Here is an 18,856-nt window from a genome sequence, read left to right as displayed (position 1 = left end):
TACAGTGATTTATTTTAAATGGTGTTATGATGGGTTTCTTTTAAGAGTGTTAACATTTGCTTTTAAGGAAAAAAGTTTACTTTTTACTTGGAAGTCAAAGCTAAATGTTTCAAATTACTATTTATCCTCTTTACATGACAAAGCTACTTATTTTGCTGTATCTTTGGGAAAGCATAATGGTTTGAGACTTCCAGAATAATGTAGATCATTTTACTTGTATTAAAAAAAAACTGTTCATTTAAATTTAAACTGATTTATAAAACAAAACATTTTAAAATGAGTAGGATTCTTTAAAATACAGTCATGGAGATTTATAAGTTAGACCAACAGAATTAGAGCAATTACTTCTTCATAATATATAACATCTTGTAATTCATTTTTATTTAGTAAAGCAAAACTTGTCTTAAATTTTCTGGTTTTTTTAAGATTATAATTTGAATTTGTACTTGTTACAGTACAGTTTTAAATCCTTCCAACATGTATCAGAAATAAGAACAGATACAAGTGATGGAAGACCTGCTCTATAGGTATATAATACATACTTAGATCATAAATTCCTTGGGGCAGGGTCTGTCTCTGTTACATGTTTGCACAATGTCTAACACAATTGGGCCCTGGCCTATAGGTTCTACTGCAATACAAATAAAAGACTACTGTTATAATATTGAGCTAAGTTTACCTTCCTTAAAAGAAAAATTCTTCAGTAAACCCTATTATGAAAAAAAATAAGTACAGGAAATGTGTTGGTTAGGGTTAAAAAAGCACCTTTCAGTTGTATAGAGTTAAATAATCCAATCAATAAAAACGGTAGTCGGAACATCAGAGATGTCTCCTTCCACACATACTACATGGACAACTAGAAGATCCTACTTCAAAAAATGTTTGGTTTTTACAATGGTATTTTTTTCATTTTTTAATAAAAAGTTTCTCTCTCCTCACTGTTGTGTATGAAAACCGCACAAACAAGACAGAAGAAAATTGACTGACTTTAGAAGATGAACTGTGAGATTGACAGTAGACAAAGTTCTGCCAAATACACAAATAGAGCAGACTGAAAACAGAAAAAAAAATCTCTACACTAAGTTATAGTCATCTGTGGTGCTATTTGTAACAGTCGTCATATATATATATATTTATTTTATATATAAAAAATAAAAGACAGAAGGAAATTGGTGGATTCACTTTAACTTATATTTTAACACAGAAGAATAGATCAAGGCCTTCTCTTTCAAGTGTATAGAACAGGTAAACAGCAGACAACTCATTTAAATGGAAATTTCTGTAGGTCCTATACAGTCATTTTTACCTTACTCCTGGTTTTTTTTAAACCGTATTCTGGTTTAGCATCTCATCAAGTCCCCCTAATTAAGATAGAGCTTCATCTTGTGTCAGGCTAGTAGGGCTACCCACTTTTCCATCCTTTAGAATTGGTCCCCCGCTTCTCTTATTGAGCTGGAGGGGATATTTCTTTTAAGCTTCTCAACATAGCATTGTTAGCAGCTCTAACGAGTTCTATCCTTATTTTCTTTCCAAGGTAGCCATTAATTTTTATCAGCGCAGACACTTCCGTGTTCTGTTCTGCTTTTGATCCTATTCCAGGGAAAAATAGAAGCTGTGACATTTAAGATTAACCTCTGCCTTTCTGCTGAACTCAGAAACAGAAATACCAATTCAGTCTCTTCGTAGAGCCTAAGCAGGATGCAAAGCTCTCTCTATTGTCATCAATTTGTGATTAATTTGTCCCTTTCATTCTCATCTATATTTTGATTAATTTTTAGTCCAAATTTCAAAATTTGATTTTTTTTAAATCAGCACTAAATCTGGTCAGAAAATGGGATGACTCTAGCGTGAAAATTCACATGAGCTCTAATTCAGCTGTAAATGCCTACAAGCTGTCGTGGTCTCCATAACCAAAAAATGGAATCTTTTATGCAGGATTTTTTGACTTGATGAAGGCTAATTTCTGCATTCATGTACATCCATAAAACCATAGTTAAATGGATACAAATGAAAACAGTATTTGGTCCAGTTGGATGATAATTTCTAGGATTACTTATGTTTTCAGAGAGACCTTGGTCAGGGCTGTGTTTATAAATATAGGAATGATTTTTAAAGGTATTTAAATTCCTTATGGAAAGTGCATGCTTTTGACTAACACACTAGGCACTTGCCCGCATCTTTAGTTGCCTAAGCCCCTTTAAAAACTAGCCTCTTAGGGTATGTCTACACTGAAAAAACAAAAATGTGGCAGCGAGTCTCAGATCTTGGGTCTAGAAATTTGGGCCCGCATTAGGATGATAAATCTAGCCATAAAGATGTTCTGACTTGGGCTGGAACTTGGGCTCCAATGCCCTAGGAGATAGGTGGGCTTCAAGCCATGAGCTCCAGTCCAATCCAGAACATCTACATGGGTATTTTTAGCACCACAACTCAACCCCCATGAGCTCAAGTCTAAACCCAAGCTCTGAGACTCATTGCTGTGGTGGTGGTTTGTTTTTTTTTGCGGGGAGGGGAAGTGCAGACAGGGGCACTAGAAAAATTTGAATAGTGGGGGTGCTGAGAGCCATTGAACCAAACTGTAAACTCTGTATATGATGGAAACCACTTCAAGCGAGAGGGTGTGGCAGCCACCCCACCCCAGCACCCCTCTTTCTGGCACCTATGAGCTTAGACAACTTCAGGTCAAAATTTTTAGAACTGAGTGCCTAAAATTAGCCACCTTAATCCATACATAGCTACTTAAACAGCGGGTGTGGGGCAATTTAGTTTTGTGGGAGCAAACAATACAACACCTCTGAAAATCATACATAGGTCAATTTGTTAAGGTGCTTGGATTTAGGTAATAAACTTTGGGCACACAGTTTTAACTTATTGACGTTTCTTAATACCGAGGAAGTGCTGGCATACATTTCTGAATCCTGAAAAGTACATAGCCAACTCAATCACTTCATTTCCATGTTTTCCAAATAATTTACTCATTTAATAACACAGGGGGCTCCACAGCAACACTGGATTTAAGGCTGTATTTAAAAAAAAACTGATGCAGCATTTTAGTTCTATCTATATTAATTCTCTCTCTCAGCACATTTGTTCCTTTGTACTTTGCTGGGGTCATATACAGACTATATAATGTTTTAAAATAAAAATATGTAGTTATTCATGATCAATATTTTGTTCAGTATTATTTTTGCACAGTCAATTTCATCATTTTGTGTGTCTGAAATGCATGTATAAAACATTTAGTTCTCTCAGACAAATACATTTATTATTGCCAGCAGAGACTCACTGCCTTTCATCTACTGAAACTGAGAAGTCATCTGCTGTTGTTATTACAGTCTCTAGCTAATAGGGTATGAAATGTGGCATGCAGTCAAAAGTGCTGCTAAAGAATTCCCGTGCGGGGACTCTTGCTTACCCAGTTCATTGACATGTTTGATATTTAAAAGCTGGTTCAACTGTAGGATTAAATGCCATACAAATACTGAACAAACTGCATACTAACTGAGATACTGTTTGAAAGGACATCAGAATGCCTGAAATAAACTTGTCTTTCAGCTGCTTACTTTAAAATACAAGTTATGGTCTACTATTTATATAATATCTAAGCTCACCTTTTTCCTGTTGATATACTCAACAGCAAAAAAAAAAATCACTGCTGAGGTGATTAAGTACTAAGTAATCATACTGCTTGGTTGTCAATATACAGTACCAAAAATGTGCACTGACCTGTTTAAAATAATAACAGCAGCAAAGAATCCTGTGGCACCTTATAGACTAACAGACATTTAGGAGCATGAGCTTTCGTGGGTGAATACCCACTTTGCCGGTTGCATCCAACGAAGTGGGTATTCACCCACGAAAGCTCATGCTCCTAAATGTCTGTTAGTCTATAAGGTGCCACAGGATTCTTTGCTGCTTTTACAGATCCAGACTAACACAGCTACCCCTCTGATGTTTAAAATAGGTATATCTCCATATTTATGTCAGAGCTGGAAGAGACGCTGAAAGGTCATCAAGTCCAGCCCCCTGCCTTCACTAGCAGGACCAAGTACTGATTTTTGCCTCAGATCCCTTCGTGGCCCCCTCAAGGATTAAACTCACAACCCTGGGTTTAGCAGGCCAATGCTCAAACCACTGAGTTATCTCTCCTCCCTTCTCCCCCTGTTAGGAACTAAAGGAGCAAGTTTACATAACTCAAGGAAGCTCCACCTTCACATCATACTTATTTTATTTATCTTTATCAATATTTTCAAACACCATTGCCGAAAAGATGGTACTTCTCTGAGTGACCTAACAAAGGATGGTAGGTCAAGCAGCTTTACGAAATTCTGTAGTGCCATTCTCAGAAGTGCCAATTTTAAGAGTTTTGTAGTCAATCAATAATGTTTAAAATGACAATGCGTAGTTTGACTACCTGACATTGTGTGGGGTGTGGGAGGGAGTGCGGTGTGCAGGAAAGCGCTCGGGACAAGGGGTTGGGGAGAAGGGGTGTGAGGTGTATGAGGGGGGCTCATGGCAGGGGGTTGGGGTGCAGAAGGGGTTGGGGGTGCAGGCTCCAGACCAGCCCTACTTACCTTGAGCAGCTCCGGGGTGGCAGTGGCACACAGCAGGGCTAAGGCAAATTCCCTGCCTGCACTGGCCCCGCACTGCTCCCGGAAGCAGCCAGCACCACATCCCTGCAGCCCCGGGTTGGGGGAGGAGGCAGAGGGCTCTGCCTGTTGCCCTTGCCTGCAGTACCTCCCCTGAAGCTCCCATTGGTTGTGGTTCCCCATTCTCAGCCAATGGGAGCTGTGGGGGGCCGCTTCTGGGAGCTGCACGGCCCAGAGAACCAAGGGGGGGCAATCCTGCAAGCCGGATCCAAAGCCCTGATGGGCCAGATCTGGCCTGCCATCCATAGTTTGCCCACCCTTGGACTAGATAGACCACTTGTATGATCCAGAATGGCATTTCCTAGTATCCATTTTTTTAAACCTATACAGTGTAGATATCGCAAGCAAGACTATATGGTCTGCTATGTTTTACAATGTGACTTATGGACAAAGCACCTTTAATATTTTTTTTCCTCTCAATCTACATTTTCTTGATGTTATTATTCTTTATATTTTTCTTTTTCATTGTGCAGAGTACTGTAGAAAAAGGAAAAACAATTAAAAGTCTCTCCTAGAAGTTTTCAGGCTATGTCTACACTGCAATAAAGTATTTGGCTGGCCTCTGAGTTAGCTGACATAGGCTCACAGGGCAGTAAATGGCAGTATAGTTTTTTGAGCTTGGACTAGGATCCAGGCTCTGGGACCTTCCATCTTGCCGTGGCCCAGAGTCCAGGCCCCAGCCTGAGCTCAAATGTCTACACTGCAATTTTATTGCCCCGCAGCCCGAGCCCCATAAAATGGAGTCAGGTAACACAGGCCAGCCAACTACTTTATTGCAGTGTAGACATACCCTAAGAATTAATTTATTTTTCAAAAAAATTAAAAGTGCTATAAATTTATAAATATTATTTGATGAATAATTTGGACCATTATAAATAAGGATTTAGGAACTTTTTAAAAAAGTGGATTATTGTGTGTGTATAATGTGTAACAGTCTATCTGTTTTTAAAAAAATCAGCGACTGTAATGGCTCCAGCTATAGTAAAAAAATCATATTTAGTGCTGTTTAAAATGCAGATCATTGCCCAACAGACAACCACTCCATCTATCAAATCAACATGATTTTGCACAATGAACATTACTATTTCTTTCAGGGTGAAATTTTTAAGTAATAAAATCCTGAAAATAAAGGGTTTATAATGGTAATATAGAAAGACCCTGCTTTCAGTACCCCTCATAGGAAGCTGTATTACACTTACTTAAATATAGTACATCACCAAACAAACAAGCCAACCATAGATATGGGAGAATCATCTGACATTTACTGGACTTTCAAAAGCCTTTGGGCTAGTCTACACAAGCAGCACTACATCAGTGCGGCTGCATTGGTATCACATCTGGTGAAGATACTCTGTGCAGATGGGAGAGAGCTCTCCCATCAGCATAATAAAACACCTCTACAAGAAGTTGTAGCTATGCTGGCTTATTCACACCTCTGAGCAACGTAAATTATACTGAAGTTGGTGGTAGTGTGGATTTGACCTTAGATAAAGTCCCTTACAAGCAGAAATTAAGGAAACTAAGGTGCTAGTCCTGCAAGGAGAACCCAGTCAGGTCACCCTTGCACGTCGGTAACTTCAGTGGGTATTCATGCATGCATATGGAATAGTTGGACAGAAAACAGAATAAAGACAATGGACTTCAGGAAGGCAGACTTAGCAAACTAAGAGCTGGTAGGCAAGACTGCATGGGAAGCAAGTCTAAGGGCAGGAAAAGGTTTAAGAGAGTTGACAGTTTTTTAAAGAGACATTATTAAGGACACAAGAGCAAAAAGTTCCAATGCATAGGAAATGTGGGAAGAGACGACCCTGGCTTACCCAAGAGATTTTCAATGATCTGAAACTCAAAAAGAGTTATACAAGAAGTGGAAACTAGATCAAATGACAAAAGGATGAATATAAAACACACCACCACAAGCATGTAGATACAGAATTGGAAAGGCCAAGTATTAAGAAATTAAACTAGCTAGGAACATAAAAGATACAAAATATATTACAAATCTGTTAGAAATGAAAGGAAGACCAAGGACAATGACAAGAGAGGTCCATTATTCATTGAGGAGGGAAAGACAATAATAGAAAACGCAGCAATGGCTGAAGTGTTAAATGCCTTTTTTGTTTTAACAAAAACAATGAGAAGTACTTGTGGCACCTTAGAGACTAACATTTTTATTTGGGTATAAGCTTTTATGGGCTAAAATCCACTTCATAGGATGCATGCAGTAGAAAATACATATAGAGAACATGAAAAAAATGGGTGTTGCCATATCAACTCTAATGGACTAAAAAGGTTATCAGTGATCGAACCACTAACACTGTGAACATCAGTGTAAATGGGGTGGCATGAGGCTAAAATAGGGAAAGAACAAGATGAGAATTATGTAGAAAAAAGTTTCATATTTTCAAGTGGGCAGGTTCTGATGAAATACATCCTAGAATATATGACGAACTGGATGAAGAAATCTCTGTACCATTAGCAATTATCTTTGAGAATTTATGGAGAATGGGGGAGATCGCAGGAGACTGGAAAAGGGTAAATATAGTACCTATCTATAAAAAAAGGGGGAATAAGGATAACACAGGGAATTGTAGACCAGTCAGTTTAACTATGGTACCCAGAAAGATAATGAAGTAAATAATCAATTTGTAAGCACATAGCAAATAAGGTGATAAGAAACACCTGGGGACCAGGTAAAAGAAAAAGTATTTTGACTCCTTTGTGGAACAAAATACCTCTTCTCTGCCAACTTCAACAGTGGTGCTATGGTGGCTGGTGCCTGCCAGAGTATCTTGGACAGCTCAGGGATGGCCTCATGAATTTTCAGCTTCACCCTGCTCAGGCCCAAGCTGTGCAGGATGTCTAACAGCCTGTGCAGAACCTCCTGGACCCTGTTCCATGGGGCTTTGCAAGACCTCTGCCACACTGTAAACCAAGTTCTGAAAGTTCTTTGGGTCACCGAGACATGGAGGGGGAAGCCAGTATCATAATTTCATCCAGAGAGGACAATGACAAGCTCACTGGTGTACTGTCCTCCTGCTTAGACTTGTCCTCCCATTCTGAGGATTGTCATAGTTCCAGGAAAGGCTGTGGAGAGCCCTCCTCCCACCAGGGAGCCTTGTGCTTCTGAGGCTTCCTGATCTCATGGTGTTGGTACGCTGGGGCATAGGCTCATCAATCTTCTGGGCCCCAATATTGGCACTGATTGGTGCAGATCCCCAAAATGATGGGTATGAGCATATTTAGTGTGGTTATTCCTTCAGACGGGAGTATTGCAACACGCTGGATGCTCCATCTAGACTCAACCCTCCCCATGAGAGTCTCCTCAGAGATAGATCTCCTTGACCCTGACATCCCCCTTTGAGTCTGAAGCTTAACTGGTACGGGGAAGCTCCCAGTCCCAAAGGAGGTGGTGACCTGCCTTTACTCATCAATGGTAGCAGCAAAATTCTGCCCCCTCCCCATAGCTTGATGAGGGATTCACCGATTGGTTCCACAGCAAGGTTGGTGTCGATTGGTGTCCTGTTGCCAGGCATGGGTCCCCCAGACAGTAATGGTGACTCTGGTTCCAGAAGAATCAGAAAGTTTTCTGGTCCCAAGAAGTGGACCAGAGTTGATGGATTCTCTGCCTCCTCCTCTACTGCATGAGCAGACAGTGCTGCACACACTGGAGCTGAGGGTGCTGTTCCAGCTACAGCCACTAGAGATGCTCAGGTACTGGTAATGGAGGCTGCAATGCTTTGCCTTTAGTTGAAGTCCTGGACAGGATAGTGAGGGCTTCTCCACCTTGGAATGGGATGGGGACTTCTGCCTCTTCTGCAGCACTTGAACTAGTAACTTTCCCTCTTGTCTCTATGGGAGAGCCCGTGTTTACCCTGGCTCTGCTTACCACAGTATCTTGGAGCCAATGCAGAAAGCAGAGGCCCTGGAACTGGCCATAGCCAGACTCGTTCTCATGGTCTCCTCCATGAAAAACCTCTTAAGCCTGAACTTTCTTGGCTGCTTTATCCTCCTCAGAAACTAACTGCAGATACCACACCTGGAAGGGATGTGGCTGTCTGTGGCGGTAAAGGCAGGCACTGTGATCTTCTGTTAGTGGGAAGGGCGTCTGGCAGTCCACAGCTCTTGAAGGCATGCTTTCCCCACTGCCAGCAGTGAAGATAGAAGGGGAAAGGAGAGAGAAAGGGGAGCAGAGATTGTTCCCCTACCCAATGGGACTCCAGCCAGGCTACCGAACCCCAAAATACACTGAACTAAATTAATTAGACTATAAACTAGTCTATTTTAAGTATTTATGAGTAAGGCCAAAGAGGCACAAACACTGGGGCACCACCGCAAATGATTAGAGGCAACTAAAAGGAGTGGTGGTTTGATAGCCCCCTTATACCTGTGGTGTGGCGCACAAAGAGAGAGAGAGGGCACATGTGCAGACCAAGCAGACACTACTAGGAAGAATTCTCCAGTCCCAACTGCACAGAGCACATGAAGCATGCTATACACAAGGACGAGCCCTCAAAGAAGAATTAATAGTACTACACACAAATTGTGTGCTGTTATTAATCCTCCCATAATACAACAACAAGAGACCATTGAGTGGAACTGAAAGGTAGCAAATGTAAAACTAGTAAAAGGAAATGTCCATCTTATTCATACAACACATAACTAAGTAGTGGACTTATTACCACAATATATAATTAAAAGAACAAGGAGTACTTGTAGCACCTTAGAGACTAATCATCATCAAGGATCTACATCCTATCCTGAAAGACAATCCCTCACTCACAGATCTAGGGAGACAGGCCAGTCCTCACTTACAGACAGCTCCCCAATGTGAAGCAAATATTCACCAGCAACCACACACCAAAAATACTAACCCAGGAACCTATCCTTGCAACAAAGCCTATTGCCAACTCTCTCCACATATCTATTCAAGGGACACCACCATAGGACCTAATCACATCAGCCACACCATCAGAGACTTGTTCACCTGCACATCTACCAATGTGATATATGCTATCATGCACCAGCAATGCCCCTCTGCCATGTATATTGGCCAAATCAGACAGTCTCTACTCAAAAGAATAAATGGACACAAATCAGACATCAAGAATTATAACATTTAAAAACTAGTCGGAGAACACATCAAGTTCCCTGGTCACTCAATTACAGACTTAAAAGTCACAATTCTTTAACAAAAAAACTTCAAAACCAGACTCCAATGAGAAACTGCCGAACTGGAATTAATTTGAAAACTGGACACCATTAAATTAGGCTTGAATAAGGACTGGGAGTGAATGGGTCATTACACAAAGTAAAAACTATTTGCCCATGTTAATCTTCCACCTACTGTTACTCACACCTTCGTGTCAATAGTTTGAAATGGGCCATCCTGATTATCACTACAAAAGTTTTTTCTTCTCCTGTGGCCTACCTTAATTGATTAGTCTCATTAGAGTTGGTATGGCAACACCCATTTTTTCATGTTGTGTGTGTGTGTGTGTCACTATCTGTATATCACCTGGATCAATCGGTCTTCAGCTATCATTAAGACCGTGCCAATCACAACACATTCACCATTCTTCTCGCATTCTTGCCTCTCTTCTCCACATTTGTCCAAAACGTTTAACAATGTCATCTTCCCATCTTCTTGGAGGCCGAACAGGTGAAATCTCTCTTCCTACTGTATTTTCCACTGCAGGAATCTGATGAAGTGGGCTATAGCCCACAAAAGCTTATGCCCAAATAATTTTGCTAGTCTCTAAGGTGCCATAAGTTGTACTCCTTTTTGCTGATACAGACTAATACGGCTACCACTCTGAAATATATAATTAAATACCCATGCTTCAGGGCATGAGCCAGTCATTCACTAAAAGGGCTTAGAAGGGTACTTATCAGGCTGCTATTTCCATAACTGAAATCCCATAATTCCACAATAGATTTCTTACATCTTCCTCTGAAACATCTGGTACTAAGCACTGTCAGGTTATGGGACTAGGTGGACCACTATTCTGAGGCTGTATGGCAGTTCCTAGCTTCCAAACATATTGACAGACCAGAAGCACCTGTGATGAGACTATGTAGTTTGATCTTTCACTTTCCATAATAATCAGTCAAGTAGGGGGCTGCAATTTATACCACTATGAATTTCAATGTCCAGCTCTTAAAATAATGTATGCTTAGCTCCAGACCAATACATTATTATTGCCAAATGCTATCTGTCATTCCAGATCTTAAATTCTTTGTGATATTAATTATTTATAGGGCAAAGCCAACTTATCCTTAAAATGTAAAACAGGAATACAAAGTTGCCTTTGATACATATCTTTTGAAATTTAAAGTGTCATAAAACTTCAAATCAGGTACCTTTCCAATTTAAACTCTGAATTAGATAAATTTAGCAGAAATGATTTTGGACGCTGCTTTGTGTAGTTCATCACTTATTCATTATCCACAAACTCTGCATTAAAAGTAGATGTTTACAGTGGGCATCTAAATGATGAATCTCTCATTTGATATAGTCCCATTTTTCAAGTGTCATTAATTTTCATCAGTAATTACCACAAACTATAGTGTAAATTTCTTACAGAGAATTACGCATTGCATTTGCACCTCTACGGCCGATCAAAAAAAAAAATCCTTTCAGGACCAAGGTGACAGGCATCAGAATTCTCTGTATAGAACCTAAGGATGACATGATTTTAATTAGTAATAGCTGGGTTTTGTAAGCTATTTGACATTTTAAACCTTGATGGATATGGCCTGCAAAAATGAAAGTCAGCCTGGCTGGTACAGTAGGCCAGGTGTCAGGTTAAAGTTTAAGCTATTCTAGAAAGTTTCTCAGTTTAAATAATCAGATGCACAATTTAAAAAATAAATAAATAGTCTACCCAGCAAGGTGTACATTAAACTTATCATTTTTAACAGCAATTATAATCTAGATATATATTTTTAAGCTAGCAAGTTTAAAATAATATATACTTGTATTTAAGCAAGAAGGTATTCAAAAGATTTAAGAATCACACTGTTACTCTTCTTTGTTTACTTTCTTAAGCATACTTAGGTTCTAAACATAGAAATGGGTATTATGTGCCAATTTATCCCCTTTCCTGGAAAAAAGTGCATAGCGTAAAATGTACCCAAGCACCCCATCAAATCTAGGTAACCTTATAACATGAGCCTTAAGCTGTGTCTTTGTTTCAGCGGGTGGGGAAGAGTCAAGTAACACTTAGTAAAACGCTATAAATACACCTGCATTTATGGCTCCTTGGAGGCATAAACCAGAGCAAACCATATATAACCATGTCACAGTGAAGTCTGATTTCAGAAATTCCTGTTATTCTGAAGGCAGAAGTACAGTAGAGCAGGGAAGTAAACAAAACAGGCAATATATGCTGGCTGGCTCCATATGCATTTACAGATAATGAGCTCGATTCTCCACTACCTGGGACACTGTGAAATTGTTTATGTCTGTTCAAAGTGGATGTAAAACATGGATTCTGATCTGATAGCATTTTATAACCACTTTGCACAGATTTAAATGACTACTCAAGAAACTACATATTCTCCATCAGTCCCCTCACCTATACCATCTTATGTCGATCACTTCTTTTTCCAGTGCTATTCCTCATCTACACATGACCACTATGTGGTCAAACGTACTGTTGTGTCACAATGGCATTGTCTACCACAAGGGTAAAGCTCATTTGTGAAGGAAGACAGATTTCTGAGAAGCTGTCCAAGGATGCAAAGCTCACGTCTATAGGGCTAGCTGAAACCTTTACAAATAAAATATAGCACACCATAAAATATGAAGAATCCAGAGTTTTCCTCTGAGAGGCATGCAGAGAAAAGAAGAAGAAATTTCTAGTCACATTGCAAGACACTCAGCATGTTGATGGGCTTAACATTAGACCCTGAATAAATCAGAATACAACAGAACAGCCTTTGAGTACCTGGGTTCATTATGTTCGTCAAAATAGTACAATATTTAATCAGCCAATCTTTTTATCACTTTAGATACAAGGGGGTAACAGCATCTAGTACTGTGCACTACTCTACATATGCCAGTGTCCAAAGCAGTCAATATACAAATCACAAACTAAACTATACTTCCCTAATATATTTTAGGTACTCACCAAAACAATATTTAAAATGTATTGCCATCTATAAGTGACCTAAGATCACAGCTTAACTACATCAATCTCTGAACTGCACACCGGAAAGCTTGTGACACACACATCTAGGAACAGTTAAATTCCTAAACAGGAATTAAGGATGACAATGTCTCATATAGGAGTACTGACAAAATTATTGAAATAACCAACCTCAGCTATTTTATATGCAAAATGAATGAATATAGAGGCATTAAAATATTATGAAGATGAAAATAGTTTCAAATATGTAATGAAAAAATAATAAGAAGCTACATGTGTTCTCATGTTATAGAAGATTATAGTAGTATAGAAGCTTGCAGTGTTAAGCGATCAGGTAAATAAACAGGGGCGGTTCCAGGCCCCAGCATGCCAAGCGCGTGCTTGGGGCCACAAGCCACAGGGGGTGTTCTGCCAGTGCCGCGAGGGCGGCAGCCTGCCTGCCATGCTTGAGGCAACAAAACGTCTAGAGCTGCCCCTGTAAATAAAGACAGTGTCATAATACAAATGCAGATTTAAGGTTGCACAAGCAAATTTAAATATAGCCTTTTTGAAATTTTGAAAAAAATACTTAGCCAGGCAGTTTGTTCTCTTAACATAGTATTTTAGTATATTCCTTTCAAAAAAACTGTCAAGAGTAAGATCTTATTTAATAAAAGATAAAAGTTACAGCCGTTAGGATTATTATTTAAAATGTTCCGTCAATCAATGACTTTATGTGATATGATTAGTTATATTACTTCTATATTTTTTAGAAAATGAATAGTACATTGTTCCTCAATAACTGTTGCAACAATAAACAAGGAATAATTTGTATTCCTGGGCTTAAAAATTGTAGTAAACCTCTTATGAAAATCTGTTTAAACTTTGATGCTAAGAAGATGGTAGATTTTTTAGTTCATTCTGAAACCTGAACTAAAGTTATTATAACAGGAACTGAATAATGCTGATATTATTCTACAAGATATCACCTTGAATCAGGTAATCACCATAAAGCAGAACACAATATTTTATTCCCTATGCTACAGACACTAGGTACTGAATTCAAGATAACCACTTTGTTACCCTGTTGATGCTGACTTCCTGTATTAACCTCTTCCTATTAATAATCATAATAGTACTTTGCTCTTATACAGACTTTAACATACATAGTACTTTCCAGAATTAATTACTGCTTCAAGTAAAATAGCTAGGATATGTGTCAGAAAAATAAACATTCAACCTTGCTTTAAAAAGTGCCAGTGATTGAGATTTCATGACAACCCTAGTAAGTTGTTCCAATGGTCAATTATCCTCATTGTTAAAAATGTATGCCTTTCTTTTTGTCTATTTGTCTAGCTTCAACTTCCAACCATTGGATCTTGTGATACCTTTGTCTGCTGATAGACTATTCTTCCTCTATTACTGAATTTCTGTTCCTTACGTAGATACTTATAGACTCTAATCAAATCCCTCCTTAGCCTTCTCTTTGTTAAGCTATATAGATATAGTGAGAAACTCAGGGAACTCAAAGGCATCTTTTCCATTTAGTCGTTCTCTGAACCCTCTCCAAATCATCAAAATCCTTCATGAATTGTGGGCGCCAGAACTGGACACAATGTGTCAGAAGTGGCTGCATTAGTGCCAATTATAGAGATAAAATAACCTCCTTACTCCTACTTGAAATACTCTTGTTTACACGTCCAATGATTGCAATAGCACTTTTAGCCACAGTGTCACACTAGGAGCTTGTCATAAACAGATAGTTAAGGGTTAATGCCTCTTTTACCTGTAAAGGGTTAAGAAGTTCACATAGCCTAGCTGACAGCTGACCAGAGGAACCAATGAGGGAACAAGATGTTTCAAAAGGAAGGAGGGAAGTTTTCCTTTGTTTAGAGTTTCAGTTTCAGCCGGAGTGAAAAAGATAAAGGAACCAGCCTCTTATCAGAGTAGTAAGTTTTAGAAAAGAATAAATAGGTTTATGTTTATTTCTTAGTAATCTGTCTTGTGTAATTAGAGGAAGAATCAAATTGGGTATTTTTTTGGTGCAACTAAGTTTTTGCCCAGGGGAACATCCTTTGTGTTTGGAATCTGTTGTCTGTGAGAGTAGCTGGTATGCTAACCTCTCCCAGAGGTTTTTCTTTTACCTTTCTTTTCTTTAATTAAAAGCCTTTTTTAAATAACTTGATTGATTTTTCCTTGTTTTTAGATCCAAGGTCATTGGATCTGGATCCACCAGGAGTTGGTGGGAGAAAGGAAGGGGGATGGTTATACTATATTTAGCTTTTTGTAAGGCATTTGACTTGGTACCACATGACATTTAGATTAAGAAACTAGAACGATACAAAATCAACATGGCATACATTCAATGCATTAAAAACAGGGTATCTGATAGGTCTCAGTGTAATTGAAAATTAGGAATCATTAAGTTGGTGTTTCTAGTGGGATCTCACAGATCCTTTGCTCAATGCTATTTAATATTTTTATCAATGATATTGAAGAAAACATAAAAACATTACAAAAGAAGGCAGGTCACTAATGCAGAGAGATCTGGATTGCTTGGTAAGCTGTGTGCAAGCAAACAATATATGTTTCCCTCTGGGAACAAAGAATGTAGGTAATACCTAAAGAATAGGGAGCAGTAACTTTGAAAAAGATTTGGGGGTCATAGTGGATAATCAGCTGAACATGAGCTCTGTCAAGGTTCCTTCCCCACTCTGAACTTTAGGGTACAGATGTGGAGGACCTGTTTTAAGATCCAAGGGGTTTGGATCTGTGTTCACCAGAAAATTGGTGAAGTCTCTCAAGACTATCCAGGGAAGGAAAATAGTGCTTGTGAGTGGTGGCAGCCAGACCAGATCTAAGCTGTTAATTGAGCTTAGAGCTTCTCATGCAGGTCCTCCACATCTGTACCCTAAAGTTCAGAGTGGGGAAGGAACCTTGACAGAGCTCATGTTCAGCTGATTATCCACTATGACCCCCAAATCTTTTTCAAAGTTACTGCTCCCTATTCTTTAGGTATTGCCTACATTCTTTGTTCCCAGAGGGAAACATATATTGTTTGCTTGCACACAGCTTACCAAGCAATCCAGATCTCTCTGCATTAGTGATCTGCCTTCTTTTGTAATGTTTTTATGTTTTCTTCAATGTCATTGATAAAAATATTAAATAGCATTGAGCAAAGGACCTGTGAGATCCCACTAGAAACACCAACTTAATGATTCCTAATTTTCAATTACATTGAGACCTATCAGATAACCTGTTTTTAATGCATTGAATGTGTGCCATGTTGATTTTGTATCGTTCTAGTTTCTTAATCTAAATGTCATGTGGTACCAAGTCAAATGCCTTACAAAAAGCTAAATATAGTACATCAATGCTATTGATCACTTTATCAACCTAACTTGTTATCTCAGAAAAGATAAGTTATGGTTGCCACATAAATATGTATGCTAACAAAGACAATTTGAGTAAAAATGATGAGTTTGAGCATGACTGTAGCTCAGCCTTGCTTTGTCATGGTGCAGAAAGACACAGCCTTAGGGGAAGCACCAGGAAGCATTTTATCTCAGGGAGGCAGAATTGTCTTCTGGAAATCCCAGGTATGCAAAGGTATCTTGCCCATGGCTACACTTCTTCAAGGGGTTTAGTTTAAGCTATGTCTACACTACGCAGCTTTTAGTGACATGGCTGTGCTGCTACAGCCGTGCCACTAAAAGGCATGCAGTGTAGCTGTTGTTTGTCAGCAGGAGAGAGAATTCTCCTGCCGACAAATAACTTCCATCCCCAACAAACAGCGTTAGCATTGTTGAGAGGAGAGCATTCCTGCCGACAAAGCGCTGTTCACACTGGTGCTTGTTGTTGACAAAAATTGTGTCTTTTGGGGCAGTGTTTTTTAACACCTCTGAATGACAAAATTTTGTCTTTCACTTGCCAGCGTAGACAAAGCCTCAGTACCTGCACCAGCTCCTGAATGGTTGTCCCTCCAGTGCATGATGGGAACAAAGCCATGGCCATGGCCTACATAAGATAAGAAAGCTCTGCCCTTGTATTCCTTTTTTCTATGTTCACCTGCATGAGGGCACATTTTGACCCTAAACAGAAACAAAATTTCTTACTTTCAGCAAAGAAGCTATTTTAAAACCATAATGCAATATTTTGCTTTCAGCCTTGATTCTGTTTTGTGACAGATATAGCACTTCATTACTAGTGGATCTAACTATGATTCCCTTAGTGTTGTCATAAGAAAAGAGAGGTTTTCAATTAAAAATATTGCAACATTCTCCCAAAGCTCTGTGTAATATGATATATAGCAAAACATCACAAAGTAATTTCCATCTGAAAGCAATTACTTTTTAAGTTCCATTTCCATTAGTTGCCTGAAGCTTGATCAACATGGTCACTAGTCTCTTAAGTTAATTTCCAATGTTTCCGCTTTAATGTTTAAAGGAAATATATACATTTTTAATACAATGCAGAAGAAAAAAATTAGCAGAAAAAATCAGTGTTACAAAAATATAAATGTCTACAGCATACTATACACAGTGTAAGTGGGTATCAATAATATATAATTCACACTTAGTCTGATTTTCTTGACTGGATGACCATGTATAATTAATATCTTTTGCCCACTATACTGAAGGATGTAATTCCAAACAGAACCCTATCCAGATTGCTCCATATTCCAGTCTCTAATCTGCTTTTTTTCATTTTATATCACTTTACCTCAATCAGCTGTCTTGTGACCAAAAAGATGGGGTCAGGAATTATATTGTATCTTTAATATTAACTCACAACCTTATTTACAAATCCTTAATGTTTTGCCTGTTTATTTCTCTATAAAATGGAGCCAGTACAGAGTTTAGGAACTCTGCAAGGTTCTTGTAGTATCTTCCTTTTCCTCTGTCTGCTCTTTTAGTTTTAGATAGGTATAAGGAGCTCTGTAGTGTTCCAAATTCCCTCCCTACCTCTCCCTCCATGTGGATGTTAGCATCTCTGCAGGGGCACAGCTACCTTTGTTTCACATTGCAGGGACAGAGCTTTGCAGTTCTGCAGGGTAACCAGCTCCCTAGCTCTTCATGGCTTCATGTACTTTAGATGATCATGATGATCCCTTCTGACCTTTCCACACTTTGCAGGTCACAGAACCTCCCTCACCATCTCCTGAAATAGATCCCTAAGCTCTGAGTTACTGAAGTCCTCAAATCATGGTTTAAAGATTTTAAGTTACAGAGAAATCACCATTTACACTATTTTAAACCTGCAAGTGATCCATGCCCCATGTTGCAGAGGAAGGCAAAAAAACCTGGGGTCTCTACCATTCTGACCAAGGGGAAAATTCCTTCCTGACCGTAAATACGGCAATCAGTTATAGCCTGAGCATGTTGGCAAGACCCACTAGGCAGACACCTGGGAAAGAATTCTCTGTAGTAACTCAGAGCCCTCCCTATCTAGTGTCCCATCTCTGGCCATTGAGGTTTTCTCCTACTGGTAGTCGCTGATGGGCCACATACCATTGTAGGCAGTCCCATCCTACCATCTCCATAAACTTATCAAGCTCAGTCATGAAGCCAGTGCCTTGTATAATGGTACTAACACTTCCCTGTCTCAACTGGAAATACCTCACCTGAAGCATCCTAGGACTGCATTAGCCTTTTTCATGGCCACATCACATTGGTGGCTCATAGTCATCCTGTGATCAACCAGTACACTCAGGTCTTCCTCCTTCTCTGTCACTTCCAACTGGCAAGTCCCCAACTTATAGCAAAAATTCTCATTAGACTCTAAGTGCATGAGCTTGCATTTGCATTAAATTTAATCTCATTCCTATTACTCCAGTTTACAAGGTCATCCAGACCTTTTTGTATGATCTGTTCCTCCTCCACATTGACAATACCTCTTAACTTTCTGTCATCTGCAAAATTTATTAGCACACACCCACTTTTTGTGCCAAGGAGAGTAATAAAATTGTTAAATAAGATTGGTCCCAAGATCGATCCCTGAGGATCTCCACTAGTAACCTCCCTCTAGCCTGACAGTTTCACCTTACAGACTCATTGTAGTCTCTCCTTTAGTCTCCCA

At 39.1% G+C, this 18,856-nt stretch overlaps 1 protein-coding gene across 1 annotated transcript in view; it reads right to left on the bottom strand.

Moving 5' to 3' along the window:
- The window catches only part of SGCZ (sarcoglycan zeta), a 592,995-nt gene that overhangs the window by 252,755 nt on the left and 321,384 nt on the right, over window positions 1-18,856 (bottom strand). The gene's annotated exons all lie outside the window — the stretch shown is intronic.

Source organism: Gopherus flavomarginatus, chromosome 3, assembly GCF_025201925.1.
Source record: "Gopherus flavomarginatus isolate rGopFla2 chromosome 3, rGopFla2.mat.asm, whole genome shotgun sequence".
Lineage (NCBI taxonomy): Eukaryota > Metazoa > Chordata > Testudines > Testudinidae > Gopherus > Gopherus flavomarginatus.
Note: the sequence above shows the minus strand (reverse complement) of the source record. Positions and strands in the feature narration are given on the sequence as shown.